This window comes from Porites lutea, chromosome 3, assembly GCF_958299795.1.
Source record: "Porites lutea chromosome 3, jaPorLute2.1, whole genome shotgun sequence".
NCBI lineage: Eukaryota > Metazoa > Cnidaria > Anthozoa > Scleractinia > Poritidae > Porites > Porites lutea.
In genome coordinates this window covers 19,638,948-19,644,751 of record NC_133203.1, presented here as the reverse complement: position 1 = coordinate 19,644,751, position 5,804 = coordinate 19,638,948, and the positions used below count along the sequence as shown (strand labels likewise).

The window sequence follows — 5,804 nt, the reverse complement described above, 5'->3', positions numbered from 1 at the left end:
TGAGGACCCCATGGAATTAGTCCATGGAGAACTGTATCGTGAAATAAAAAGAAAATTGTATTCTGGCCAAAAGGATGATCCAGCAACCCGTGTTGAAATTCGAATTGATCAGGATGTGTTTGATGAAGGACTGGCATTAGCAGGGAAGCCAAGTAAAGAAAGAGGGAAGACTGTCTATCGAATCGACTCCAATGAGGCTTTAAACCATTCGCTGGGAATCAAATGGGATGAACGCATTTTCAATGAAAATGGTGATTTTGCATTTGTCATTGAGAAAACTGTGCGTTTCTGGTTGTCTAGAAAGACTGCCATCCAAGAATTTAAGGTAATAGGAGGGAAATACATTAGATCTGAAATAGAGGACAATTTATGCGTAATATTTACATTTGTAAGGGGTGATGCAAATAAGCATAATTATGCTACAAAAAACTGATTATCTTTAGTAAATGTCTTCATGTTTTTCCATTCCTCTTTAAAAAAATCATTGTGCAATTACATAATGTATTATATTATTATAGTATACATATATCTGTATATACTGACATGACAGGGCTGTCAATTAGGGGCATAACCCATAACACTCGGCAGCTGAGTTAGTTTGATTTTGACTGGATATGTAAACTGATGGTTACTGTTAGCAAAGAAACTGCTATCAATAATATTGTTATGGATGAAACATTAAAGCCAGTGGGTGGTTCATTGAAACTTATTGACAGCCCTGTGGTATCTATTTCTCTACTTAAGGGAAAGTGTCATGAGTGTAAACTTTATAAAGATCAGGCTGAACTTGTCAGGTTACAATCCAAGTACAGTGTATGTTGTCAACTGGTAAATAAAATTATATTGATTTGTTTTGGTTATTTGCATATAACCGTGACCTCCAGATATTACAGAAGGTTAAAATAGATTTGTGCATTCATATCTCATGACACTTTCTTTAACATAATTTTATTATTTTTATGGGATCAGGGAGTTTGCAATTTCATCCCTCTCAAAACATTAAGCGCAACCATCATGTGACTTCACACTGTACTGCAACTAGGGACATCTGACTTACAATGTTTCTGTAGTATAAGAAACTAGATTTTATGCCGGAAATATCTTTATCTTTAGTTGACTCTCATAGAACATCTTGGCACCCACTTACCTTCAGTTTTTACAAGGTGTGAGCAACAAGTACGAGGATAGCATTTTTTGCATTGCTTGGTACAAGTCTTGATAGTATAGCCTTGACTGAAGAAATTGCTACATTGATAACTTGGTTTTAGCCTCTCATAACCAGCAACTTCCAGAAATTGAACTCTGTATTTTTTAGTAGAAGTTGTTTCAAAGCAGAAATTCCTCTGTGATTAGAGTATCTAAATTAATTTTTTGAAGCTAAATCATTATATTGTTCCTTACCCTGCTGACTGAAAAATGCAACATTTTTGTACAACTTCAAACACTCTGGAACATTGGAATAGAGGGCATGCATATAAGGGGTGACATCCTTGGCTTGGCATAGGGACAAGAATATTTTAAACCAGCCCTTAATTTTTACTTCAAGTTGTACAATTGACTCATCTGTTTTATAATCCAGTTTTAAATCACCAATGATTTCCATAAACTCACTCCATAGCTGCTGCAGTTTTTCTATATTTTGGTCACCTGGCAGAAGGGAAGGGAAGTCAATGTTTTGCATTACACTGAGTTTTTGCTGGACCAGTTAAATCTCTGTAGTCCAGCTTTTTTGTATCTTTGTTGATCCTCCACTCAAAAGAAATGCTAAGGTTCTTCAGGAATGCTTCATACCCGGCCATATGCTTAAACTTCTCTTGGGAAAACCCATTTGGAAATGTTGCCTTGTCACTTGCATCCTTTCTCCTCAATTCTCTGATTAAAAGTTCAGTCAAGTTATCAGATATGCAAAGACATAGTGTGAAGTATCAATAATTACATGATCAAGTGGTCTGAAGCTAAATTAAGGAGTTGCTTTGCAGTTGAGCTTTTTTGATTTAGCAAAGTTGGCAATTTTCTCCAGTGATCTAGCACCCTGGGCACTATTGCTAAGGGACCATACTCTTTGGCTGTCATGCCTCTGATTGCGAGGGCATTTGCATCAAATACATGCATGATCCTTGTTAGCTGCCCCTAACCCACATACACATGCTAAAAACTTCCAATTCCCACCCAAGAAGTTTTCAATATTATAGTGTTTCCCTCCCACCTTAACCTTACTTAATTTAGTCATTTCTGCTGTTAAATCAGAGAGGCTTTCTTTAAGGTTGTCGTAGCTCTCAGTGGTCTTAAGTATAGCAAGGACATAATTGTCCTTTTCACTCATTGCAGCGTCTTTCTCGTTCAAAATGGTAAAAGTAATGTTAACTAATTTTAGTCTCTTCCCAATGCAAGTCCCATCTCCACTTATCTTGACCCGGATGACATCCTCCTCTAAATCTCCTTTTCTTTGCAACCATGCAATCTGTTCCTCAAGGCTTTCTTTGAAGATTATTTGCACGCCTTCAGCATCTCCAGGTGTCTTTTTTATGTCTTTTTTAATTTATGGCCCTGGACTATGAGTAAACTTCTGGGATAACATATAACAATTAAGCTTAATCTCTTTTGAACCAATTAAGCTTACTTACTTGTTGATACTGGATGTAAACGAAGGCAATGAATGCCCATAAATTCGGCCTTCGGACCCTCTGATCCTTCTCCCACGGCAGTCACGACACTCAGACACTCAGACACTCAGTGGGGGCGTGATCACTGGAACTTGATAGAGGCTTTTGTTTTTAGTGAGTTTGATATGCTTACCTCTTCAAAGGTGGAATGTACTGCAAAGTTTATGAGGTTGCTTAGCACTTGTTCTCCAAGACTGGGTTCACAGATGGAACCCTCTGGCAATTGATCCCTCTCATAGTGGAGTTTTTGGAACTTTATCACACAGGCTTGCGAAGTAGTTGATGAAATTGTTGATTCACCGGAAAATATATCACAGATCTGAAACGAGTTGTTTTCAATGTTAATAGTAGGTTACGAAATTGGTTGTAATCACAACAAGCTAGATTAATTATCATTTGAGGTGGGTCACCAATACTCCTATACAAATTACCTAAACGTGAAATTATTGAGTCTTTCTAAAATATAAATTTAGGTAAGAGATTGGCAGAGAAAGACATGCAAGTCCGTACACGATATGCTTGTCAGTTCGGATAATATTGGCAATAAATTTTTGAACAATTTTCTGATATTGTACCTATTTAGCATACCACAAATTAATGGCATAAGATGTAACAACATCACCCATTGTTCCGTCGAGAATGGGAGCAACAGTGGTAATAAATTCATCAGTTATGTCGTTGATGCCTCATGTGGAAAACAGAGAACCAAGTACAATCTATTTGCCAATTGCTGCCGAATGATTGCCGGGGTCTAGTGATCTCGTGAACTCCATGTGTGCACATATTTCTTCTGGTGTTACACCTCTGATAGACTCCCCAGTAAAGGAGATGGATTTTTGTGCAAGATGTATCCAAGCATTGGAGGTTAAATATATATTACACTCCTACTATTTCTTTGATTAAACCAAAAACAATTCACTAGAAAAACAGGGGCTAATCAATAATCTAATACACATCCAACAAGCTTAAAATGGTCTGTGCAAAACGAGGTGTGATTCATGAAATTTTATAGCAGAACTCCATGCACTTTGCAAGCAAGAGTAGGCGAATAAGGAGCACCAGGGAAGGGACATTTCCGTATCTGGCCCAGCCCGGAATGTGCCACAGAACAGGATGTGGTCACAAGATGATCATCCCAGCTGTGTAAGACATTGTGATATTACACTCAACGTACGATTTCATACATTTACTGTAATTCATGATGGCCGCTGTCCGATTGATTGAACAGATTGGTAGAAGTGCTTTACATAAAACAGAACAAGTTTTCACCATTTGATCCCCAAATATTGGTTTAGGTTAAGAAAAACAAATAGATAAGGCAACAATCAAGTCAAGCTACCCTCCCCCCCCCCCTTAGAATACTGCAGAGCATTTCCCCACCTCGACATGAGAAGAGATGACAAGTAGCAAATTTGGCAGGCAGCATTTTGTGCTGAACTGCAGGTTGTTCCATGGGGAATGTCCGGAGAAGCCTGAATTGCCAGCATGTGTGAGGACACATCCATCAAGGAATTAACGACTGGCAAAGGGTAGAATTGCATTGGCCCATTCTTATGTGGACTAGTCCATCTATGGTTAATTCCAGACTGTTAATTCTTCAGCAATGCGTGCATGAACACAACCTACTTGATGCGAAAGAAAAGTCTCCTGAAAAACGCCAATGCGTAGGAGGACAAATATGTCTGACTAACAATTCATGGAGGGAATGCCTAGAAGTCAGAAACATCAAATGTTCTTTGACTATAGTGTGGCATGAAAGAAGCACGTCTTAGTTCATAGTTATATTCTAGCATGGGCTGATTGTTATATAATGTTTGAAGTTTGCTAAATTCATCTCTTAAAAGATATTGTGGTTTGCCCCTTCTTTTATGCACCAAACCATCAATCATTTTCTCTAACAAATTAATACGTCTACAATGAATGCATACTGGTAGTCGTCTAAACAGTCAAAATAGCCAAAACGAAGTGCTTCTTTCTGGTGAAATCCGATCAGTTGAAGGACAAACTGATAACAAATTGATATGTTTTAAAGATTGAAACAGACATGAAATAGAGAGTGTTGTTCATATTGCGAGACTTGAATCATTTCATCCAATTCTTGAAACACATGTCTGTAATGGAAGTAAATAGAGATATAGTCTTACAGGTCAATTGCAGGGAATCAAATCGTGTAGAATCAAAATCTCATCCATTGCCAATGTAAAAAGATGAATTTTTTAAGGGTAAGCGATTTGCCAAATGTGCGGTAATGTTCTTATGTAAGGTAACACATACCTAAACTTCACTCAATGCTCTTCTCGGAATTTGTCTCTCATCTGTTTATAGTCCAACGCTTGAAGTTTTTTGGCTATGGGATGGTGTGCTGGAAGATACATCTGCGCTTGGGCTAATTCTTGAGGAGTTCTTATCTTGGCGTAATGTAACAGTAACAATGGGTGTATTCACTACAAGACTAAATGCTAACTGACCATGAAGCGTGCTCTCTTATCCCTACCGTACACAATAGATGGACATGAATGCGCGGTGGATGAAAACAGATACCATTGGTTTTACTATCTTTCATATCTTTATCAACCCTATTTCTAAATTTCTTATTGAGATAATAAAGGTTAGGATTTGGTTGTTTACTTTTAAGTAGTTTGGAATATAGATTATCCCTATGCTTCATTTTAGCAAAGATTTCTTTAGTAATCCAAGGTTTGGAGGATATTTTAACCTCCTTTTTGGAAAGCCTCTTTTTAGGTACATGTACCTTACAAGCAGAATCGACTTCGTCATAGAGAAGATCAAACTTGCCATTAGTCACGAATTGTCCCCGAACCAAATAACGAGTCACCAATTACTTCAACAAATTGAACTCATCGCCATTTCAACTTGTTGACCTTATGAACACCCTACAACAAATTGAACTCATTTGCTGCTTCAACTTGTTTCCCTAATTATAAGTCAAACACAGCCATGGTTTCTATGAAAAACCTAATTACAACTGGGACGTGTAGTTGTTCTAGTGCCCTGATTTTTTACATGTCCTAATTTTACAAGTGGGACGTGTAGTTGTTCTAGTAATAATTGCCCTAATTTTTTACTTCTGTCCTAATTTTACATATGGACATGTATTGTTCTAGTAACAATTGCCCCTTT

The 5,804-nt window shown here is 37.6% G+C and overlaps 1 pseudogene; it reads right to left on the bottom strand.

The window, feature by feature from the left end:
• Window positions 1-640: 640 nt before the first annotated feature.
• LOC140931837 (uncharacterized) lies at window positions 641-2,664 on the bottom strand (annotated as a pseudogene).
• Window positions 2,665-5,804: the final 3,140 nt, after the last annotated feature.